We start from the raw sequence: 26,498 nt of genomic DNA, 5'->3' as shown, positions 1-26,498 counted from the left end.
TCTTTAGAGGGATCACATTAAATCTGTACAATACCTTGGTGTGTATTGCCATTTTGATGATGTTAAGCCTGCCAATCCATGAGCAGGGTCTGGGTTTCCATTTCTGCATGTCCTCTCTTATTTCTTGGAGCAGAGTTTTATAATTTTCTTTGTACAGATCCTTCACATTTTTAGTCAAGTTGATTCCAAGATATTTGAGTTTGTGTGGCACTATTGTGAATGGGGTTGCTATCTAATGTCCATTTCTTCCTTATTACTATTGGTGTATAGAAAGGCTATTGACTTTTGTGTGTTAATTATGTAGCCTGCCACCTTGCTATATGAGTCTATTGTTTCTAGAATCTTTTCCATAGAGACTTACGGGTTTTCTAAGTAGAGTATCATGTCATCTGCAAACAGCGAGATCTTGACTTCTTCCTTTCATATCTGGATTCCCTAGATATATTTTTCTTGCCTAATCACTATAGTGAGCACTTCCAGTGCTATGTTGAATAGGAGTGGTAAGAGAGGATAGCCTTGTCTTGTGCCAGAATTTAGAGGGAAGGCTTTTAGTTTTTCTCCATTGAGGATAATATTTGCCAATGGCTTGTGGTAGATGGCCTTAACTATATTGAGAAAGATTCCTTCCATTCCCATCTTGCTGAGAGTTTTGATCAAGAATGGGTGTTTTACCTTATTAAATGCTTTCTCTGCACCTATTGATATGATCATGTGATTTTTATTTTTCTTATTGTTAATGTTGTGTATTATGTTGATAGATTTATGGATATTAACCATCCTTGCATTCCTGAGATGAAACCTATTTGATCGTAGTGTATAATCTTCTTGATGAGGCATTGAATCCTATTTGCCAGGATTTTGTTGAGGATCTTTGCATCTGTATATATCAGCGATATTGGTGTGTAATTTTCTTTATCCGCAGCATCTCTGTCTGGTTTAGGTATCAAGGCGATGTTGGCTTCATAAAAGCTATTTGAAAGTGTTTCCATTTGTTTAATTTCATGAACAAGTCCTGCCAGGATTGTTAGTAGTTCCTCTTTGGAAAGTTTGAAAGAATTCATTAGTGAATCCATCTGGACCTGGGCTTTTTTTTGGGGGGGGCAGACATTTGATTACAGTTTTAATTTCATCGATAGTGATGGGGGTGTTTAGATATGCTACATCCACTTCCTTCAACTGTGGAAGATTATAAGCGTCCAAGAATTTATCCATTTCTTCCAGGTTCTCATTTTTAGTGGCGTAGAGTTTCTTAAAGTAGTTTCTGATTACCCTTTGAATCTCTGCCATATCAGTAGTGATCTCTCCTTTTTCATTCCTAATACGAGTTATCAAGTTTCTCTCTCTTTCTTTGTTAAGTTTGCCAGTGGTTTATCAATCTTGTTTATTTTTTCAAAGAACCAACTTCTGCTTTTGTTGATTTTTCAGATTGTTTTTTGGGTTTCCACTTTATGATTTCTGCTCTCAGCTTTCTATTTCCTTCTGTCTCCCTATTTTTGGGTCATTTTGTTGAGCACTTTCTAGTTCATTAGCTGTGTCATTAAGCTACTCTGGTAAGCCCCTTCATACTTTCTGATGTTTGCTTGCAAAGCTATAAATTTTCCTCTCAGTACTGCTTTTGCTGTGTCTGATAAGTTCCGATAGTTTGTGTCGTTATTGTCATTTATTTCCAGGAAACTTTTGATTTTCTCCTTGATTTCATCTCGGACCAACTGGTTGTTCAGTATGAGGCTGTTTAACTTCCAGGTGTTTAAGTTTTTCTTCTGAGTCCCTTTGGAATTCACAAATAATTTCAGAGCCTTGTGGTCAGCAAAGGTAGCCTGCAAAATTTCTATCCTCTTGATATTATGGAGGTATGTTTTATGTGCCAGCATGTAGTCTATCCTGGAGAATGTCCCATGTATATTGGAGAAGAATGTGTATCCAGGTTTCTGGGGATGGAGTGTCCTGTATATATCACTAGGCCTCTTTCTTCCATTTCTCTTTTCAATTCTAGTATATTCTTGTTGGGTTTCAGTCTGGTTGACCTATCCGGTGATGACAAAGCCGTGTTGAGGTTTCCCACAATTATTGTGTTGTTATTGATATTATTTTCTAGATTTGTCAACAATTGTATTAAATATTTTGCTGGCCCCTTATTTGGTGCATATATGTTTATGGGAGTTATTTCTTCTTGCTCTACATACCCCTTGATTAATGTAAAATGTCCATCTTTGTCCCTTACAACCTTCCTGATTATAAAGTTTGCATTATCTGATATTAGTATGCCCACTTCAGCCTTTTTATGGGTGTTGTTTGCTTGGATAATTTTTCTCCAGCCTTTTATTTTGAGTCTATGTTTGTTCTGACTATTTAGGTGTGTTTTTTTGTAGGCAGCAGAAGGTCGGATTGAGTTTTTGATCTATTGAGCCACTCTTTGTCTCTTAACTGGTGCATTTAGTCCATTGACATTGAGAGAAAGAATTGTCCTGGGATTTAATGCCATCTTTATATCGAAATTTGGTGTGTCTTTTGGTTAGTCTTGTCTTAAATTAGGTCTTTCAGATTTTCTCTTAAGACTGGTTTTGAGTCTGTAAAGTTTCTGAGCTTTTTTTTGTCTGTGAAACCATGTATTCTTCCGTCAAACTGGAAAGTGAGTTTTGCTGGTACAGTATTCTAGGTGAAGCATTCATTTCATTCAGTCTTGTCACAATATCCCACCACTACTTTCTGGCTTTGAGTGTTTCTGGTGACATGTCTGCTGTAAATCTCAAGGATTCTCCCTTGAACTTAATTTTTCTTTTTAATCTTGCTTTTTTCAGAATTCTGTCTCTGTCTGTGGGATTTGTCATTTTGACTAGGATGTGTCAAGGGGTATTTTTTCTGGGGTCTCTTTTGGTTGGTACTCTTTGAGCATACAGGATTTGATCACATATATTTTTTAGCTCTGAAAATCTCTTTAATGATGTTCTTGACCATTGATTCTTCCTGGAAATTTTCTTCCTGGGTCTCTGGGACTCCAATGATTCTTAATTTGATTCTGTTGAGCTTATCATAGACTTCTATTTTTATCTGTTCCCATACTTTGACTATTTTTTCCACTGTCTGTTTATTTGCTTTAAGTTTTGTTTCTTATCTCTCCCACTGTATGGAATTGTTATTTATCTCATCTTCCACAGCACCAAGTTTATTCTCAGCTTCTGATACCCTGTCCCAGAGCTTCTCCATTTTGTCATTCACTTCGTTTACTGAGTTTTTCAGGCCTTTTAGTTGACAAGTTATTTCAGTTTGGAGTTTTGTGATTTCTGTCTTCCTATTTTCTTGGTTCTTATTAGTGTTTTGTTCAACTCGATCCTTGGTTTCTTTGCGTTCTTTGAGCATCTTCCATATTGTTTGTCTAACGTCCTTATTTGAGAGGTTAATTAGTTGGTTGGTCATTATCTGGTCATCAGAATTGTCATCTTTATTCTCTATGTTTGATGCTGGGCTGCGTTGTTTCCCCATTGTCACACTTGTATTGTGGGTTTTTTCTGTGTGTTTTGGCTACATGTTGTGTTCATTGGCTATATGATGTAGGCCGCCACACTCCTCCTGCTCCACCCTTTCTGGATGGGTCGACTTGCCTCCAAGGGAGGGGAGTCCTTCGTGGATGAACCCTCACACAGGATCAAATCTTAGGCTCGAGCATGCAGCAGAGAAGACAGTCCGGAGAGAAATGCTGGGCTTCAGTGATCCAGCACAGTTTTTAGTGTGATTTTTTCTTTCTTTTTTTTTTTTTTTGTGATGGTTTTCTTTAAGAGCGCATGGCTGTGTAGTGAAACAGAGCAGCCGTTCTCTGCTGGAGCCTCTTTTCGGCCGACTCCCAAGAGGTTCATGCTCAGGACAGTAGACAGACACACAGGCAGCAGTCACAATTTTTCACAGTAGGGCCCCTCTGGGCAGGAGTAGTTTCGTTCCTCTAGGCTCTTTCAGCAAAGGTATCAAGTTTCCCCAGTTCATCAGAGAGGCCGATAAGGGAGTCCAAATTCCCCACCTTGAAGTCGGGACTCATGAATTTGGTGTTATAAGACAGGTTGGATTTCGAGGTTACTATATTCATCCTCTCCAGTGCTTGCAGATTTTCTTTATCACCAGGGGCAGAAGTTAGCCAAAACTCTGACATGCTTTCCAGAACCACAACAGCACACATGAACAGAACGGGGGAAGCATGCGGTTTGTTGTTGCCCCTCATCACTAGGCTCCCCCTTCTTTCTCTTTCTTTTTTCTTCTTTCTTTGTTTCTTGTTTCTTTCTTTGTTTATTTTTTCTTTTCTTTCTTTGTTTCTTCTTTCTTCCTTTTCCTTTGTTTCTTCGTTTCTTTGTTTCTTCCTTCCTTCTTTCTTTCTTTCCTTCCTTCCTTTTTTTCTTTTTTCTTTATCTAATTCTGGGAATAACTTAAAGAAAGAAAATAGTGACTATGGAACTCCATTGCCCACGTTTAATTAACACTAAACATTTGGTGATGGAGAGGGAGTAGAGTGGGTTGAGTATTTGTGTTGCATGCATTCAGCCTGTGTTTGATCTTTGGCATCTCATGTGCTCCTCTGAGCACCACCAGGAGTAATTTCTGAGTCCAGAGTCAGGAAAAAGCCCTGAGCACAGTTAAGTGTAGTGCCAAAATAACAACAAATTTAGAGAAAACAATTAAAATTACTTGAACTATTTTTAGTTAATAAGACAAAATAAAGAAACCACTGTGAGATTCACAGTTACAAAGTTGTTTCAGAATAAATATCAATTATATAATGTTTCAAAAGCCATTCCTTCACAGGTTGCATATTTTAAAAAAATAACCTCTGAAACTGGGAACCATGCACCTTTCTCTTCTTTAACAAGCATTCATATTTTGATCCCATGAACATTTTTCTGTGAGGCTGATATAATGGACGTAGAAAGAACTTTCCCATTTCTTCATCTTTTTGTAATAAAACTTTATGCTGCAGACATAAATATAAGACGATGCTTTGGTATATAAGTTACATGTCTGCCCTGCCTACATATTTGAGAATTAAATTTTAGTCTCTTTCTTACCTTTTAGAATGTTTTCTTGCTTTTTTAGAGCTTACTCTTTATCTTTTTGTGATTTTCTTTGTCCCATCAGTTGGGACTGACAATAATTTGAAGAAAGACTATTTTCCATTTTATAATAAGTTTTATTATATCCTCTACAAAATCCACTATTCTATTGCTATATTTCTTTTATTTTGCCCTAAAAATACCTCAAACAAAACTCAGACTCATCATGGATAGAATTTTTCTTTGAAATAATTTTCTTTGGTTAAACATAATGATTTTTGCTACTTTTATATTTAAAATAATTCAATACCATTGGTATAAATCTCAGGTGTTCCTATTTTAGAATCTTAATGCTTTATTATTTTTGTCCCTATTTACTTTTTATGTTGTTTTTCACCAGTTTCTTTCTTAATGTAAATTTGCTTTCATTATGATTTTTTTTTAGGAAAATAAAAAGGACTGTTTCAAAGAAAACAGTCACTGGCTTTTAAAACCCTTTGGATATTTTTCAATACCTTTTTTGAGTAGCCCATTCATAAAGAACATTCTTGGGACCAGAGGTATAGCATGGCGGTAAGGCTTTGCCTTGCAGGCGACGGACTCTGGTTCAAATCCCGGCATTCCATATGGTCCCCCGAGCCTGCCAGTAGTGACTTCAGAGCACAGAGCCAGGAATAATTCCTGAAAACCTCCGGGTGTTACTCCCCCAAATCTTGTTGTTATTATTATGCTCTGTAATGTTGTGTATGTAAACATTTCCATGGGATTATTATGTTACTGATCCTACCCTGATTGGTGATTGTGCCCTACCCTATGGTGTGACCTGTCATTCTGTTCCCACCCTAGGGTGCCACCTGATTCTGATGTATAAAAGCAGGGGTCTGTGGAAGGCAAGGGCTTTTGGGGGAGGACTGATTCTGGGGCTTTTGGCTTCAGCCTTGTCCACTGAATAAAGCAGATATCTTCTGATGTCTGACTACCTGTTAGCTTTATACCTGCCACATTCACCTCAGAACCATCAGCTGAACAGGGTGGCAGACCCATGCTCTGAGCTGGAGGAGAAAGACCTCATCCTCCATCCCTCCATCAGTCGGCTGATGTGCCTGATGTGCAACATTGTAGTTTCTGCTATTTTACCTGGTAAAATGCTATTCTATTTCCTAGAGAAAATATGTTATGCATATATCTATTCACACATGTACACACATAAATATTATATGGCTTGCAATTTTAAATCCTGAAAAGAAAATTCCTTTTTGTTTTACAAAATATAAAATGAGGTTCAGGATTGATCAGGATTGTTAAGTAACTTGCTTAACTAAGGTAATCTTACTAACAGGCATCTACTTATATAGAGTGCTTTACACTGTATTCATAGCCCTTTACAATCTCTGAACACTCAAAAATGTTGCTACACAATAATACTACAAACATATTTGAGTGGTGGTTTACAAATCAACTTTAGTGACAGTTGATTTTGAAACTGCAGAATCTATAGGCAATATAGACAGACTCTGCATGTTTTCATGTCATTCATTGGCTAGATTAGAGAGAGATTGGTTTCTGCTGGTATTCCTGAAGTTTTTTTTTTAGAATCTTTAAATTTTACATGGTAGTAGTATTGACTATTTATCTCCCTACCATGTGAGTGTACATATATCTATAACTGGGATTTTTTTTTACTTGTTCACTGTTTTATTTCCAAGTTTGTACCAGTAGTTGATGTAAAACCACTTGTGGTTCAGTGAGAGGCCCTAAGGATGCAGTATTGCTCAGGTCAAATGGTAATCCTTGGGCTATTCCAGAATTACTTGTGGTTCTCCAAGTCTGCACACAGTAATGCTAAAGGGACCATGTGATATCAGGTCCTAAGATCTGAACTGGGATCAAAACATTTATACTCTCTCTTTTAGGTCCCTCAAAGAGACAATATCTATTTTATAAGAAAAATTAAATTTATAGTCAAAAATTAAACTATATGTGAATCAGAAGAAAAATTTATTTTTATAATCAAATTCATTAAATTTTAAAATCACACCTGATATAAAATGAACCAGCTTATAAACTTCTCATGATTTCTATAATTGTGACTAACACTGGGTAAACCCAACAGATATTTCTCTTGGACTTCTATGTGAAGGGTGGTGTCAAAGTTCCTGTGAGAAAATTTTCCCTGGCTTCATATCAATTCATCATAGAAGTTATGGAATGAACTCAGCTTCTGATTCTCAGGCAAATGCCCCAAATTCCCTTCCAACTGTTTGCTTTGAATATAAAGCATAGCAAAATATTTTACACTAGCTCTAATGAAATTGTCATCATTCCAAACTTTATATTAAATTTTTTTCTATGTCAATATTAAATATAGGTCTGGGTGCTCACTTTCATAATTATTTATTATATGAATATCACTAAAATGCAATGATTTTATTATTTTATTACTTTTAGTAAATTAGCTTCAAAAATGAAAATAGAACAACTAACAATGTAATCTTTCTAGGCAACAAATTATTTTATAGGTTCAAATTTTAGGGGAAAGAAAGCACTATTTGCCAAAAATAACCGTCAATGATCTATAATACAATAGTCTTTGGTGACAAGATATTTTAAGGTATACCTTATTTGGAAATAATTTTCTTTTATTTTATCCCCCTTTTCTGTAGTAGTCTATCCTAGAAGAATGTTAATGAAATGTCTTTTGTCTTAACTTATTATTAATATTTTACTAATAGGTTTATTTTTAATTTTTTCTCTTTCTTTCTTTTTGTTTTTGTTTTTATGCCACACCCAATTATACTCAAGGGTTACACCTGGCTTTGCTTCAGAATACTAGTGGTGTTGCTTGGGGGACTATATGGAATATCAGGGGTTTATTGACTTAGTTGATCACATGGAATCTAAAAAGTGTATTTATTGCATATTGCTTCAGCTCCCTATTTTAAATTTTGTCTTTAAAGAATCCAGACACGAAATTGAAGAAAACTACTTCACTCAAGAAAGAAAAACTAGGGGCCTTAGTGGTGGTACATGTGGTAGGGCATTTGCCTTGCACATGATAACCTAGGAAGAACTGCAGTTTGATCCCCTGGCATTCCATATGGTCCTCCAAGCCAGGAGCAATTCGTAAACACAGAGTCAGGAGTAACTCCTGAGCATCACCAGGTGTAGCCTAAAAGCAAAAAAAAAAAAAAAAAAAAAAAAAGATAGAAAAATGATGAGAATATTTTAAATAGAAGTCACCAATTGAAGGTCATAGCCAGAGACCTGATAAACACAATGGTGAGAGTTCAAGGGATAAATGACACATGCATACTCTTAAACATTTTGATCACAGTCAAAACTTTCCATTCACCTTAGTTTATTGAGATCCTTTTGTCTTAAATATTTAAAAAAAAATGACAGAGGCATGAAAACTGGTAGACTTAACCATTAAAGTAGTAACGTTGTAAAATAATACCCAAATTTGAGATATAATTCTCCTTTTCTATTGTTTAGGTCCTTTATTCTTCCCTGGATAAATGTTAAAAAAAAAACACAAAAGAAATCTTGGAACAAAACAAAGTATTTTTCCATATGCTGATAATAATCTCTTGAGTGTTTAATAAAGATGGTGAAGAATTTAAAGATTCACATTTTATTTTTTATTATTGGCTTGAATAATCAATATTGAATATAGAGACATTTTACACCCTCAATTTTCAAGTTTACTTGGAATTTACTTTTCAAAGTTTCTCAATGTAGAAACATCCTCTCAGAAGTATGATTTAAAAAAACACACAATATTTCAATGCTATAGACACCTTGCTACACAACATAATTTTCTGTGTCTATTTAATAAGAGTATATCTGTAGTGTCCGAACAATAAGTTAGCAAGTGCATGAAATTAATCCAACCTCAATTCAGACATACAATGAGGTTCATGGGAATATTATTATACTCTTAGGGGGAATAGAGAAATTCAGAAACACATAGGCGTTAACCTGATAAATCCTCAGGGTATTTTGCTGCCAGATAATTTTGCCAAGAGACTGTAAGTCATCAGGCCTTTCTGACTCAAACTCAAAGCTATTCTGTTATGCTAAAGTCATTATGGAAGGATTTGATGGGGTTCTAAAGAGAGAAGTCAGTGACTATAACACCTGTGCGAATGTGAGAAGTCAGTCATCCTTTGCAGCAGGGTTCATGGAATCACTAGCAAGATCTTGAGAAGTCTGTTTGATCTTGCTTTCAGTCAGCCTCATTGACCCAGGCATAAAGTATTTGTGTAGCTGACAGAATCATGTGCCAGTTGGGTGAAGAAAAAAAATGAGGCTTAATGCGTTATGGTTCTCTTCTCACTTTTGAATGGTTTGTATTGTTCACCAGACAAAACCAAAGATTTGAGGTAATAAATAGGATGACCGTTCTTCCTTCTTGGCCAAGAATCCAAAATAATTTCTATAAAGATCTTTAATATAAGAACATAATTAATTGTTTGTCCATATCCTCTGGTAGGAAAAGGTACATGGCAGCAATTATTTAGTGGGACTCGTTGGAATAATAGCTTCTTTTAATTAGCAATGATGTTGTCCAAGATGACATTTTAGCCATCCATTATTAATCAATGGACTTTTTTTGTCCCCATGCAGTTATGCTCAAAGGCTTTTTCTAACTAGCCTCTTCAGTGCTAGAAATCAAACTTGGGGTCTCCATGCAAAGCCTGTATGCCATTCCTTTGTCTCATTTCTCCAGTCCCTACTTATTGAATTTTTAATTTTTAATACATTCATTCAAAAAGGAAAGGGGGCTGTCATTTTTTTCATTCCTAAGTAATGAATGATGTAATATAGCATTTATTTTCCATTTATAATAAATTCATTTAATTCCTTTATAGGTGTACATGTCTTGTATTTGAGAAAAATCTGAATGGTTGAAAGTGAAGACTGAGGCTGAATAAATAGCTCAAGGAGTTGTAGTGCATGCCTAGTATGTAGGGGACCACAGGATTGATTTCAAGTCCAAAATGACCTTCTGATCACCACTGGTTGTCCCTAGAGTATCTAGAGGTACTGGAGGCACCAATTCCCAATGTGCAGACTGTGAACTCAAAAATACCTATTTTTCAAATTTTAGTAACATCACTGGAATAATTTAAGATCAGTTTCTGTATCTGTAAAGAAGAGCTCTTAATAGAACTTGCAGCATGATAGCTATGTGGATTATTTATGGTATGATCCACTTTATGAAAGTAATTTTATCTCACACAGAAGGGAGTTATTATGTCAAAAGTACAGATAGGGAGAATGTCTCTCATGATATAAAATTTTTGCATGTTATTCTAAAATTCTAAACACTTTGCTTATTATCCTCAAATGTCAATATGGAATTAAATTTTTATTTTATTTTTTGAGGGGGCACACCTGGTGGAGCTCAGGGGCTACTCATAGCTCTTTTGCTCAGAAATCACTCCTGGCAGAGTTGGGGGACCATATTGGATGCCAGGGATTGAACCCAGGTCTGTTCCAGGTCATAAGCATGCAAGGCAAAAGCCTTACCACTGTGCTATCGCTCCAGCCCTGCAAATATATCTTTTTGGTTATTTGTTTGTTTTTGTTTGTGTTTGTTTTGAGACCACACCTGGTGATTCTCAGGGGTTACTCCTGACTATGTGCTCAGAAATTGCTCCTTGCTTTTAGACCATATGGGATGATAGGTTTGAACAGAGGTCCATCCTGGATCAGCCACGTGCAAGGAAAACTCCCTACTGCTGCACTATCGCTCTGGTTCCTGGAAATCTGGAACTACATCTTTAAAATGCCATCAGAGATTGTAAACTCACCTTCTCCAGGGATCTGACATAGTGTGTCCTCTTCCATGGACCAGGTATCCTGAACTGGACCATATACTATACAATATAGGAATCATCTCTACTCAACTTCAGTATCTAGTTATCAATTTGTAATAATTAAATTTATTTTCTCACCTGAACTATGGGAGAAATAACTTCCAAATTGTTTTCACCTTAGTCTAATTGACTCTGGTTATGCTGTTGGGTACCAGGACCACCCTGGAAGTTCTCAGAGACTACCAGAACTAAACTCCTGATAATTCAGGGATATAAAATGTTGGGGAGATAACTAATTGTACATATCTGTATAATTAATATGCCCAGAGCCTGTAGTTGGTCTTATAGCAGGATGCTTAATTAATAGAGACACCCTGTTTATTTAGCCAAGGATTTATCCTTTCTAATTTTCCCCAATATTTGCTATGTTACCTATGCAAAACAAGACAAAAAAACCACCAAAAAACCCAAACCAAACCAACCAAACAAAAACAACCCACCAAAACTGCCAATCCCCTTTTATTAAATTTTATTTTTATCCTCTAGATAGCGGATCCCTTCTTTTTTTTCATAGAACCTTGGAAACTAAATTACTTTGTTTTAACTCATATTTCTGCATTTTTTTTCTATAAAATCGAGAAGGAAAAAGTAGAGGGCCTACAGGTCTCAGATGCATTGGTGGGGATAAAAAAGGACAGAACTAAACACCCAAGCCAAAGTCAACAATTAAGAGACTCAATCATAACACTCTAAAGTTAAAATGGGCCTGTTATGATGGGAATATATTAAACTGAGAAACTTCTGCACCTCACTGGAAACAGTGCCCAGTATACAAGAGCCACCCACTGAGTGGGAAGAACTACTTACCCAATACCCATCAGAGAAGGGGCTAATATCTAATATAGACAAGGCACTGACAGAAATTTACAAGAAAAAACAAAACATCCAAACCCATTAAAAATGGGGAGAGGAAATGAATAGACACTTGATAAAGAAGAAATACAAATGGACAAAAGGCACATGAAAAAATGCTCCACATCACTAATCATCAGGGAGATGCAAATCAAAACAAATATGAGGTACTATCTCATGCCACAGAGATTGGTGCACATCACAAAGAATGAGAACAAGCAGTGTTGGCAGGGATGTAGAAAGAAAGGAACTCTTATTCACTGTTGGTGGGAGTGCCATCTAGTCTAACCTTTATGGAAAGTAATATGGAGATTCCTCCAAAACCTGGAAATTGAGCTCCCATATGATCCAGCTATACCACTCCTAGGTATATACCCTAGGAACACAAAAATACAATACAAAAATCCCTTCCTCATACCTATATTCATTGTCACGCTATTTACAATAGCCAGACTCTGAAAACAACCAAAATGCCCTTCAACAGATGAAGACTAAACAAACTGTGGTACATATACACAATGGAATATTATGCAGCCGTCAGGAGAGATGAAGTCATGAAATTTTTCTATGCATGGATGTACATGGAATCTATTATGCTGAGTGAAATAAGTCAAAGGGAGAGAGATAGACACAGAATAGTCTCACTCATCTATGGGTTTTAAGAAAAATAAAAGACATTTTTTAAATAATCCTCAGAGACAAAGAGAGGAGGGCTGGAAAGTCCAGCTCATGACATGAAGCACACCACAAAGAGTGGTGAGTGCAGTTAGAGGAATAACTACACTGAAAACTATCATACCAATGTGAATGAATGAGGGAAGTGGAAATCCTGTCTAGAGTACAGGTGGGGTTGGAGTGGGGAGGAGGGAGATTTGGGACATTGATGGTGGGAATGTTGTACTGGTGAATGGGGGTGTTCTTTACATGACTAAAACCCAACTGCAATCATATTTGTAATCAAGGTGTTAAAATAAAGATATTAGTAAAAAAGAAAAGAAATGGGCCTTTTATACTGGTATACCAGGGAGCTAAAAGTGGTGGTACTCTATGCACACTGGGAACTTTGGTGGAGGGAGGTAAACAGTGGTGGTGGGAATGGCCCTAATTCACTGTCTCTGTATGCCTAAAGTCCAACTATGAAGGGCTTTATAAATCTTATTGGCTTCAAAAAATTAAAAATAAATAAGCTAAAAAATATCTGTAGTTGCAATAAGTTCATGGATTGATTACCTATTTATGCCTTAAGCTTTATTTTACATCTATTTTTTCTCTTTTTATTTTACAGCTAGTAATAAAATTAAATTATTACCTAATAATCACCCAGTTCTGATTGTTTTATTGTCAGTTTTCCTAAAGAAGACTTCTTCACTTAACATTTAATTAAAATTCAGACATAGTAAAAATGTAACTTCTAACAGATAATTCAAAGACACATAAATTAAAACTAAAAATGACATTTTTAAATTTTTATAGTAGGGAGCTAAATTTGTAATTTTATATTATAACTTGACTGAATGTTGTATTTTACTGACACTATCTATTCTTTGATGACTTATTTATCTGTATTCAGGTTTAATAAGCCTATCCTGTCAATCAGATCATTTTCTGTAGCAGAATGAGACTGTTTTGGAGTGGGGATGATGGGAAGAACAGGAGAGAAATTTATAGCCTTTTATTACACACTCAACCCTCAAAAGAAAAACAGTTCCTTCAAAAATATATTTTATTGTAATGTGAACCCTTCCCCCAATTTCTTTTTTCCTAACCTCTTCTTTTGAGATTAAAATCCCACCTGGATTACAGGACCTTCCCCCACTCCGTTGATTTTGGTACTGGGAAATTAAGAGAGGAGTGCTGGCTTTGGGTGTGAGATGGCATCTGCATATGGCAGATGGGCAGCATATGTCAGAGGGAGCACATGACAGAAATATACCATGAAACAGAAAGCAGGCTGACTCCAGTTAATCTTTTCCTCATTACTTGGTGTATTATTTCCCTGCCACTACCCGCTTCATCAGACATGTCAGCCTAAAGGGTTAGAAACACAGTGTCAGGGGTGGATTCACCCAACTCATGGATTTTATTTTTATTTTACATTACATGTTTTGCTACTTCACAAGTTTGTATCTTTGATCCTAAGCTTGGCAAATGCCTATCTAAATACATAATTAATTATTGTTCTTTATCCTTATTCTGTACCAGTGTCACTCCATTTATTTTTCCAAGACAAAGCTCTAAATTCTAAAGAGGCAAACTAAGTAATCTGAGAATGCATAAGGACAGGGCAAGACAGGGAATTACAAATGTTGCCCAATACTCTTAATACCATGGATGGGAAAAATGAGTGAATGAAGGTAGCTTGGAGAGTTAATTAACCCAACACTGGAAAAGTCCAAATGCTTTAATTTCAGATTTTGCAAATACAAGTGTCTCTGAAAGTTGTCTGCTTTCTCTAGAAATTCCCTTATGTAGAATGAAATTGACAGTGCTCTGTGAAACAGAATCTGTGCAACCAAGAACCTGATCTGTCTCCTCTTGGCTTTCTAGTGAAAAGGAACAAGATTGTGGGCTAAGATGCTGCACTGAGAAGTAATCTCAACAAAAATGTGCACTGAATAGAAATTTGTTGAGGTGTTTATTTTATTCCTTCTGTATAATTTTATTTTGTCTCAATGGTCTTTCTCTGAAATCAGTCTTACCAGAATTTTCTCACAGTAACTGGGTTTCTGGCACAGAAGAAACACTCAATAGCTGCTTGAAATTTATAAGAAAGATGATTCCTATAAGTACAGAAGACATGCCAACATTGATAGGTACTCTTTGCCAAATGGCAACCTTACCAAATGCCAAACTTAATCAATAAAGTATTTGTATGTTTGAAAAAATCACTAATTTTGTAATTTATTATTAATTTAGACAGTATACTAAACTCCTGCTGAATGCAAGAAAATGAACTTTTAATTTTTAGTAATAAAATGTACTATGTTTTTATGTTTGTATACGTGCAAGGGATGGTCCATCAATTTATTGAAAGGATAATGGGTTGATTTAATGCCAATAATGGTTTTATTTTTTTTTTCAGATGTAAGAAGGTTGTGTCTCCTCATCTTTAATAGAAATATTGCTACTGTTGTTAGCTGATGAATAAAGTCGGTTCACTGGGGCTAGAGAAATAGTACAGAAAGTAAGGCACTTGATTCCAGCTAACCATGATTTGAGCTCTGGAACTGCACATGATACCCTAAGCACTACTAGGGGTCACTTGGAGTATCGAGCCAGAAATAGACTTCGAGCACTGTTGGATTTGTCCTCCTTTTAGTAAAACCTGGTTTTGGTCCTATCTCAAGCTTCCTCAGATGATTATTTTATTCAGAAAATAGGGGGTTTAAATAGGAGTCAGGGGAGATGCATACAATGATTTTATGCAAAAATATTCTGCCATATAAACCAACTAATAAAACTTCAGCTATAATGACTATTTTCCTGCTCTTAGCCCCGAGAGGTTGAATCATTAGTCCCAATCTTTGTTTTAATATGAATTGTAAGAGTTGAAAAATACTGTAGACTTCAATCTGATAATGTACCTTTCCCTAATCTTCAAATCCTTTAAGAAAGATATTCTCTTTTAAAATGAGTGAAAGCTCAAGATCTGCTTATTCTTGTCAAACTTTCCCTTGCATGAATTTATCTCCTGAAATATTTGTCTTTGGCAAGTGACTTCTTGATTTATTTAGACAGAGTCTTAGTTTTACAGAAGAATTTAAGATTAAAGACTAATTTTTGTCCTTTTAGCCAGAGGCCATTTTTAGATTTAAATCTTTCATGCCAAAAGAGTCATATTGTAAAACTAAGGGACCAATGCATAGTGTGTTTACTCTCCCATTGCTAAATTTAATCCAAAGAACACGTCTGACTGCAACCTTGCCAGACACACAGGGACACTATTCATTAAAATGGTATGCTTTCCAAGAGGCTCTAGTTCTGCTGTCTTACCAATGAAGACTATTTGAGTCTCCATACATTGGGTAGAGGCCAATGACTTCCTGTAGATCTAGGGTCTCAAACTTGCGGCCCGGGGGCCGTTTGCGGACCTCCGTACAACATTTTGTGGCCCACAGCCAGTCTTCAAATATCGTAGTATTCGCGATTATTCTCTTACCGAATAATCGCAATAAAAATTGCATTAGTAAGAAAAAAATCACATTAAACATCTGCATACCCCGATCAGTTCTGTTAGGGGTATGCAAATGTTTAAGTGATTTTGTGCGATTTTTTTTCTTACTAATGCAATTTTTTTATTGCGAATATTCGGTAAGCGAAACCCCTTATGTGGCCCTGCCTCACCCCGACTTTGCATCCTGCGGCCTCCAGGTAAATTGAGTATGAGACCCCTGCTGTAGATTTTTACAAGAATAGGGTCAGTAAACTAGGGGCTCGCACTATTTCTAGTTCACACTAGTTCTAATCCACTGCCTTTTTTGGTATAGCCCATGAACTTAGAATTATTTGAAAATGTTTTAATAGTTAAAGAAAAATGGAAAGAATAATAATATTTCCTAGAGTCTGAAAATGATATGAAATTTGGGTTTCAGCACCTAAGGAGTTTTATTGGAGGATAGACATGCCCATTCATTAATAGTTGTGTCAATCTGTCTTCATTAAACAATGGCAGCATAGTTATAAAGGAGAACTTATGGTCTGAAAAAAATAATACATTTGACCCTTTGATGCACCTCACAAACCTCATGAAAGTAATCAGTAAGATTCTCAAATGAAAACTGGAACAGTTATTTAATATCAACCAACAACCTTCTATGAACTAGAGAATTTTTCTTATAAATATTTAAGCACCATGATTACAAACATGTTTGTAGTTGGGTTTCAGTCATCAACAGAATACCCACCCTTCACTAGTGCACCATTCCCACCACCAATGCCCCCCTCTTCCCCCACCCTTGCCTGTATTTGCTACAGGCATTCTACTTCTCTCATTTTTTAACACTGTCATGCTAGTTGTTAGTGTTGTTATTTCCCTAATAGCATTTACCACTCTTTGTGGTGAGCCATACACAATGGAATATTATGCAGCTGTCAGGAGAGATGAAGTCATGAAATTTTTCTATACATGGATGTACATGGAATCTATCATGCTGAGTGAAATAAGTCAGAGGAGGAGAGAGAGACACAGAATAGTCTCACTCATCTATGGGTTTTTAAGAAAAATAAAAGTCATTTTTGCAACAATCCTCAGAGACAATGAGAGGAGGGCTGAAACTTCCAGCTTACTTCATGAAGCTCACCACAAAGAGTGGTGAGTGCAGTTATAGAAATAACTACACTGAGAACTACCATAATCATGTGAATGAATGAGGGAACTGGAAAGCCTGTCTAGAGTAAAGGTGGGGGTGGGGTGGCGAGGAGGGAGATTTGGGACTTTGGTGATGGTAATGTGCACTGGTGAAGGGGGTGTTATTTACATGACTGAAACCTAATCACAATCATATTTGTAATAAGATGTTTAAATAAAGAAAAAAAGAAAATATGTAACTATCACACCACAGTTTATAATTTTGTTATATAATATTAAGACTAACTACTTTACATTATTTTAAATATTCATATGGTTTATAATTTTATATTTATATAAAATAAACTCTTTTTAAAAATTTAGCAATAAAAATGAATTTTTACTAAATATTTCTCATTCCGTGCTTATCCTTCTAAACTTTTATTTGTCTCCTGCTTGACAGCAGTCCTTACATACAAATTTTTAATAATTTTTACTTCTAAAAGAGACCCCAGGTTTCCTTGTTCATGCAAGGGGCTGGGAGGGGACTGCTGAACTGTCAACTTCCAGCAATTAGGAAGCAAAAGCCTCTCGGAGAGTCGGAAGCTTCAGCAGGCAACAAGTGGAGGACATGGCTCCATGCTCTCTTTGTTTGTCCAATCACAGACCAAAGTGGTGTCTTGGAAACACCCCCTCCCTCTTGACTATTTCTAAAACATAAAAGGGTCATGTGTATATCTCCTTTGTCTATCTCAGATGTATTCCCTTAACATCTATAACTCTTTCCGAATATCCTCATATAGTGACAATTTTGCCAACTGGATTTGTTATTTGATTGATTTTCCCCCTTTGAGATCTGTTTTATAAGCAATACTGGTAGAAGAGTATTGCTGTATAAATTTCATGTTTGTACCAAGTTACGGGGAATGTTGGACTTTATTCGTCAGCCCCCAGATGCACCAACAATATCTTGTGGCGGCATTGCTTCTCTTTTGCATAGGCACATTAAAATGGGGAAATAATACATATGAAACAAGTTCTTATCTAATAGAGATGGGGACACAAATTTGGTAATGTAATTAGGCCTTTTACCCTGAACATTGGCATAATGATTTGGCTCAGGCCTCAGAAGAATGGGCATCGCCCATATATACCTGAACAATGGATACCATCTATGGAAACAACCACAATTGTCTTCAACATTACCAGGATCCAAGCCTCTACCAGGGAAGACCTACCACTGCTTTGGCAGTGACTTACTCCAAAGAGTGCTCCCAACACCCAGACAACTCAGCAACAGTCTGCATGCAGAGCAGATCGCTCCGCATTTAATGGTATGCTGAAACTAGAGGATGCTCCACATCAGCCTGACATTGATGAAAGAAATGCACAGAATCCAGAGTCTTTAAATATAAGAATCTGATACCAACAAAAGCTGAAGTATGAAAAAGTTTCACCGGGACCTAGAGAATGACTGGAGTTGGACAGTCTGGTTGCCTGGAACCCAGAGTCTATCTTATGCCAATAAACTGAGGTGAGGCCTTTTTAGTAATCAGGTCAAGGTTTTTTTTTTCCATTTTTTCCATTTTTTGGACCTATGCAAACAACGGCTATTGCTACTATTACACCTTTACTTTTTTTTTACTTTTATTCTTTAAGGAAAAAAATATAACTTACTGAACTTAAAAAAATAAAAAAATAAATTTTACTTCTTTTGGCTATATCCCAGTTGTTCATTCAAAATATGTCTGCTGTGTTGAGTGATTAGTTACCAATATAACTAAATCCAATTAACAGATTCAAAGACATCTCATTTCCCCAGTGTAGGAATTTCATGTTATCACTAGAAGAGACCTATATTTGTATTTGTCACAAATCTTAGGATTTCCAAGCAATGGTGCTATTTTATGTGTGAATTCATTTTTGCTTTTTATTTTATGGGTCTCTCAAACACTGTTCAGGATGATTAAAAGCAATGTCCTATAATAATCCACCATATGGGCCTGATGGGTCAATGCTATGGTCCACTAAGGCTTCTAACTTCTTAATTTTTCCCCAGCCTCTTTTGTTGTTAATGTTTTTGAGCCACATCTGGCAGTGCTTAGGGGTTACTCATATATCCACGTTAAGGAATCACTACTGGTCATGCTCAGAGGACCATATGGGATGCTAGGTTTCCAATTGGATTATACCACATAGAAAGCAAACACTTTACCCACTGTAGTATTGATCTGGCTCTTCCCCAGACATTTTGCATATATGTATTTTCCTATAAAATAAACATTTTAGCACTGACTATTAGAGCCAGTGTACTTGTGTGTTTTAAAAATGTAGTTTTAATAAACAGGACCAATCAGGGTTTTTTAATTTTTTATTTAATTACTTTAAACACCATGGTTACAAGGTTATTCATAATACAGTTGTTTATTTTACAATTACAAAGTTGTTCACGATTGAGTTTTAGACATACAATGCACAACATCCTTCACCAGTGCACTTTTCCTGCCACCAGTGCCCAGTTTCCCATCATCCTACCACTTCCTTCCTCTATGGCAGGCATTCTCCTTCTCCTCTTCCTTCTTCTTTCTTCTCCTTCTCTCTTCTCCTTTCTTCTCCTTCTATCTCCTCTTTCTTTCTTTTCTTTTTCTTCTTGTTATTCTTATTATTATTATTCTCATATTCTCTCTTTCCCTTTTCCTTTTAGACACTGTGATTTGCAATATTGTTATTGAAGAAGTCTCATACACTTAACTTAATCTTTGGTCAGCATCCAGTTCTTGTTCAGAGTGACCATTTCCCACTATCACTGTCATAGTAGGACCAATCAGTTTGAGCAAACAATATTTGTTATCACATGTGACTCCAAATTGTATTAAAATTATTATATTATATAGGGAGAATATATTTAGTACAGATATACTATTTGCTACTATGATAGTAAAACATTTCACATTTCAGTGGTGTGGCTCAGTGTTTCCTTTATTTTCTTTCTAAATATTAATATAGGTAATACTATTTCTAAACCTCAGATTGTGGTTTTTATATTTTTATATTGAAAATATTTTATGGTTTCCATTTGCCTATAGAAATTTGTACTTTTAAAGTGATATTTTGTGCCACATCCTGTGATACTCAGGGATTACTCCTGGCTATGTGCTCAGAACTAGCTCCTGGCTTGGGGGACCATATGGGATGCTGGGGGATTGAACCGCACTCAGTCCTAGGTCAGCACATGCAAGGCAAATGTCCTACCACTTATGTCACTGCTCAAACCCCTAAAATGATGTTTTTTCTATTCAACTCATTAAGAATTCACTCTTGGAATACAAAGTTTATAAAATCAAGAATGGGATACATATACCTGTATATGTCTAGCATCTAGAAAGGTTCAATAAATGTTTGCTGACAAATGAATGAGTGTATCCTTTATAAAAAATTTATTAATATAATATATATTACTTTTAACTATTGACTCCTACTACAATTTGTGGGCTTCTCTTTCATTACTCACCTCTTTTTCTCTCAAGATGAAATCAAGATAGGCATAAAAATATATTAGTTTATAATGTTTTTCAAGTAATGTTTTATTTACTTTAAAATAAGTTATTACAGAATTTATTTAAAACCAACATTTTAGTTATGTTTTTGTGGATGGAGTGTTGAATTTAGGGCTTTTGGTAGAACTGTAATAATAGGATGTGATTTTTCCATGCTGTGCAATGCTCATCCCACTGAAACATTAATGAAACTATCCCCTGGGAACTTACAAATATCTCTGAGGAAGGAGATTTAAAAAATTTCACGATTAATATGCCGTCTCTGCTTTTTTATACTCTTGTGGACTATAAAATGAGATTTTTCTGTTCAAATAATTTGAAACAGATTAAAATAATTTGAAATTGAGGGTAAAATAAACAGAATAATATTATTAAAAATTCCCCAGGATTGTGACTTCATGATGAATTTAAATTGAAATTATCTTTGTTAGAATATACTAAACATGGTTCCAATTTTATGATTATAAAAGTAATACTATGCATACTTATAATTAATGGGCTATACAATCCCGCTATTGTGTGTGAGCATAGCAACCATATACCTATGAATAACAGAAATTATTTTAAAAATATTTCTTCACTGTTTTGTTCTATATGATATATATGATCTTTCATTTAAAACTTTTGTGCCATCTTAAATAGTTTTATTTATTAAATTAAATAAACACAATAGCTTATTTAATACAATATATTTAATGTTGACTTTGTGAATGAAAACTGACATATATGTTAAAAATCTTTATAATCTGAAAAAATAAAAGTCAGTTGAAGGACAGGGGTACATTTTTGCACTTGGACAAAAGAGTGAAGAAATCTCCGCTTTGTAGATTTTTCCTTCTTCCACCTTATCGTACAATTTTAAGTGACTTAATATTACATTTTTTTACAAAATAATCTTCTTGAACATCTTGACTTGTAATTATTATATATTGATGAAGTAGATGATTTCTCTTTTTTCTATACAGAGAAAGGTACTTTTTGAAAGAACCTTCTCATATATATGAAATGTTTTTTGTAAACCAAAATTTTTATTTTAATTGCATTTTCACAATCACAGCAGGCATATTATAGATATTTAGATCTATAAATTATCTGTGTAGCTAGTTTATAACTTTATTTTAATTTTTTTTGAAAAATTTTTAAATAAGTACAGAAATAAATAAATACAATTAGGAGAATCTGGGGTCCATATATGATACAAAGGATTGAACCCAGGTTATTGCTATCTTTGTATTTCTCCCAATAAATTTAAATTATCAATATGACACTTCAGATGCTTCTTTGAAACAAGAAAAAATAAATATGTAATCATACATAATCATAAATGTATAGTCATACATATACATATGTCACATACATGGAAGTACAAAGCTTCAGTGACCATTAAAGTCATAATTTTCTAGCTATTCTTAAGTTCACTGATACAAATTTTGTACAGGGGATGTTAAATATTACATTACAAGGTAGCTTTTACATTTCTAACATTTTCATTTTTTTACATCTCTATTCTTTTTCAACAACATAACTTCAAAACAGCCTTTTCTCTGACTATTCTTCAGATGGACAAAAAAAATTCCACAAGTATGCTTCTGTGTTCAGAGGGTAGAATCTATAAAACGGATAGCAGTGAAGAAGAAGAAAAGGTGATGGTTTAAATTACCAATTTTTTTTCAATTTATGTGGATACATTCCTGAGAAAGATTAATATAAGTAACTTTAAAATGTTAATCCAAGCTTTTTACATGTGAGATCTTAAATTCATTTTTATCTTATAGAAAAATAAGAAGCAGAGCTAAGCATGACTGTTTTCTTTTCTCTATATTTAATAGGGTGAGAGAATAAAAACAGGAAGTCATGAACCTACCTAGGAGAGTAGTGCAGCCACATGATTTTTCACATAATAATATAGGCAGGTGGCTTTTATAACTTTTTCTTTATCGAAAACAAAGCAAAACTCTTAATGAAGTAGTGTTAATGTTCTCTTCAGAATGAAAATTCATGGCTTTTCTTGCCTTAATTCCCCCTCCTTTCTGGTTTTGAGATTATATCCATCTGTTTTCAGAACTCACTCTTGCTTTGTGCTTAGAGATAATTCCTGGTGGTTCTAAAGGAAACATATGTGGTGTCAGAGAGAGAACCAGATTTGGCTGCAGACAGGGCAAGCAACTTAATTTCTGTACTATCTTCCCAGTCCCCTATTCCTGTGCTCTCTTAATAGAATGAGGGGTGGCTAATATAGGAAGCATGGTGCACTTTAATTAGCTGTACCTCTTTACCTCATGGAAATCACTGTGATCAGCTTTTTTTGCTCTACCTGTTGAAATATTTTAAATATGGTCAATAATGCACCCACAAAAACTAGAACAACAAAATAATTTTAGTTCTTGTTAAATTTTGCATAGATACTACAAGCAAAATGTCCCTCTAGGGAAGACCAAATATATTTATTTACAGTAGCTTGTCTAAATGTTTCCAATATAGGGTCACTAGGGATATAATTTTTAATGGGAATTCATGCAGTTAGTTGGGATAGCAGTCAGGAAAGAATGTATTTCTGGCCACCTACTTTATGTGGGAGCCATAAAATTGGCTCAGATATTTAGTATGTGATTTTTCAAACATCAGTATAGCTAACGTGGCTCCATTCCATCCTGGATTATCAGAAAATTATTAAAGACCATGAGAATCTGCTTCATTTGGTCTTAAAATAGTCATAGAGTTGAGACATTGTTATTATGGGTAGTATTACAGATTGATGATATGGTGAATCATAACATATAGGGTACTTTGCACAAAAGAGATCTTTTAGGGAGAAACTTGGCTGGACATGTTGTGAGCCACCACAAATTTTATGTGTAGGGCTGAGAACCTTTCACCCTTAGAATGTTTGTAGGGCTTTCCCTTCCATCCATGTGTCTGTATGATGCCAAACTCTAAGTTATACTTCTGAGAATTCTGAATGGGGAACAGATGGGAAATTTAAAGCCAGCACATCTCTTCTCTACACTCCCAGACCCTTTTTTGTCTGGAAACTACACAACCACTTCAAAGCAAGTCATGCCTACCAATATATTTATTTTGCTATCTTTTCTTTTTTTTTAAAAAGAAAATAGGGGTGTCATGAGGAGTCTTCACTAAATGCCACCCATTAATGATAGTAACATTTTACTTCTTCAAACCCCATTTATCTTGTGACAATTATGACACTCCTTTGACTTCCTTATTAGGTTGCTTAAAACAGGGGTCTTCAAACTACGGCCTATGGGCCACATGCAGCCCGCAGAGGAGTCTGATCCAGCCCGCCAGCAGTGAGCGCTGTTTGGTTGCCAAGATACCTGCCAGCATATACACTCAATGTCACGGTTTCTCAGGGATGACATCAACTGCCTCCGCACACAGCATGTTGTGTGCTGGGAGGATGGGCATGAGAACAGTGTTGAGAGGGACACTGATGCACCCTTGTGCCTGGCACTTGGCACATGCGTTGCTGATAACATCACTGGAGGGTGCCAGACGCCACGTGGCGAGGAGTACCACATGTGGGTGACTATATGATGTAAAAAGGTGCCTGCTCCACCCCAGACAACGTGGTGTCTGTGTGCTGTGCCTGCCTGTCAGTGAGGTTTTCCTCCACTCCCTCCACTGCCAAAGGTCAGTCAAAAGTGCCATAGAAATAAATTTTTGCCAGATGGGGGGTTCTGCTGAATTGGTTGACTCATATAACAATTCCCCTTTGGGGTGGTGAGGCATTCAGTGCTGAAATCAAAGTTAGGGGGTGGGCGGTGGTTGGGAGGTTAGGGGTTGGGTGCTGAATTACCCATGTAAAAATTAGGGGTTCGATGCTGAAGCATTTTAAAGGGGTTACATTGAAAATTTTATATGCATTTTACAATTCCTTTTCAGTGTTCACATGCTGATTCCGAACATATCAATTTGGGCATTATATAGGGAGATATAACTGAACTATCAGGGACTGAGCTGGTCTGCTTAGAAAAGCCTGCAAGGGGTAAGTGTTCACATCAGGGACTAATGGGAGTTCATACACTGTGTGTATATATACACACATATTTGTATTTCACTAATATAAGTTTGGAATCCCTAGGAAACAATGATGTCAAGAAAAAGAAAAATTGATGGCAAGTGTAGGATATTCAAAGAACAGTGGACTTATGATTACTTTTTTATGCAATACAAAGAAAAAGCTGTGTTTCTGATATGCCAGAATATTGTTGCTGTGTTCAAAGAATACAATTTGTGACACCACTATCAAACTCAACATAAAGATAAATATGATAGTGTGGTTGGAGAAGTGAGTAAAGATAAAATATTACAACTAAAACATACATGGACAACACAGCAAAATACTTTTGTGAAGCAGAAGCAGTTAAATACTTCCTCACTGCGGGCAAGTTTTCAAGTTGCCAAGCTAATAGCGCGCAATGGCAAACCATTTGTGGGAGGGAGAATTTGTTAAAGAATGCCTTATTTCTGTTGCCAAAGAGATGTGTCCAGAGAAGGCCGATTTATTTAGTACAGTGAGCCTTTCAGGAGTTACAAGGACATGAAGGATTTAAGGAATGGGAGAAAATTTGCTGCACCATTTGCAAAACTCTGCAAAGAAACTTTGCTATTTTTCCTTGGCACTCGACAAAAGCAATGATGTTCGTGATTCTGCCCAACTTCTCATTTATATGCATGGGACAAATGAGTATTTTGAAGTCACAGAAGAGCTTGCTGAACTGCAAAGTATCAAAGGTACAACCACAGGAGTGGATATATTTGAAAAGGTTTGCCAAACTGTGAATGGTTTGGAGCTGGACTGGGTTAAACTAGTCAGTGTAACAACTGATGGTGCTCCTAGCATGGTGGGGTCTAAGAGAGGAGTAATTGCTCACATTACACAAGAGATGAACAAACATAAACATCCTCATCCAATTGCCATACACTGCCTCATCCACCAACAAGTGCTGTGTTGTAAATCACTGAAGTGAGACTCTGTTATGAAAATTGTGGTATCTTGTGTTAATTACATTAGAACTCATACACTAAACCACAGACAATTTCAGGAATTTCTCTCTAAGGTAAATGTTGCCCATGAAGATGTTCTGTACCACACAGAAGTCCATTGGCTGAGTAGAGGGAGAGTTTTGAAACGTTTCTATGACTTAGTTCTGCAGATTACAGCTTTTCTACTTTCAAAAAACCATGAAGTACTAGAGCTCAATGATGCAGAATGGAAATGGTACCTTGCCTTTCTGACAGATATAACAGAGCTACTCAACAGTTTCAATCTGCAACTTCAAGGCAAGGGGAAGCTCATCTGTGATATGGCATCGCATGTGAAAGCATTTGAAGTAAAATTAGGCCTTCTCATCAAACAAGTACAGGAGGAAAACTTCAGTCATCTCCAACAACTCAAAACCTGTCAGCGGACAAACCATTGGTTGCATTCCCAAAGGAAACATGTCTGGCTTCACTAGAATTGTTGCAAAAGGAGTTTCAATTTAGATTCAAATAGCTTCATCTCCATGAACAGGACACACAGCTTTTTCGTAACCCATTTTCTGTTGAGATTAAAAATGTCCTTACAATTTACCAAATGGAACTGGCTGAACTGCAGAATTATGACTCTCTGAAAGACGCATTTAAGTCAAGTAACCTTTTGAATTTCTATGCATCTCTCCCCTCTGAGACATCTCCAAATATCAGGAACCATGCAGTCAAAATGGTAGCCATCTTTGATAGCACTTATGCCTGTGAACAGACTTTTTCAAGAATGAAACATCTGGGGCCGGCGAGGTGGTGCTAGAGGTAAGGTGTCTGCCTTGCAAGCGCTAGCCAAGGAAAGGATCATGGTTCGATCCCCCGGCATCCCATATGGTCCCCC

The sequence above is a fragment of the Suncus etruscus genome, chromosome 5 (assembly GCF_024139225.1).
Source record: "Suncus etruscus isolate mSunEtr1 chromosome 5, mSunEtr1.pri.cur, whole genome shotgun sequence".
Lineage (NCBI taxonomy): Eukaryota > Metazoa > Chordata > Mammalia > Eulipotyphla > Soricidae > Suncus > Suncus etruscus.
The sequence above is the reverse complement of the archived record's forward strand: the minus strand, read 5'-3'. Positions refer to the sequence as shown.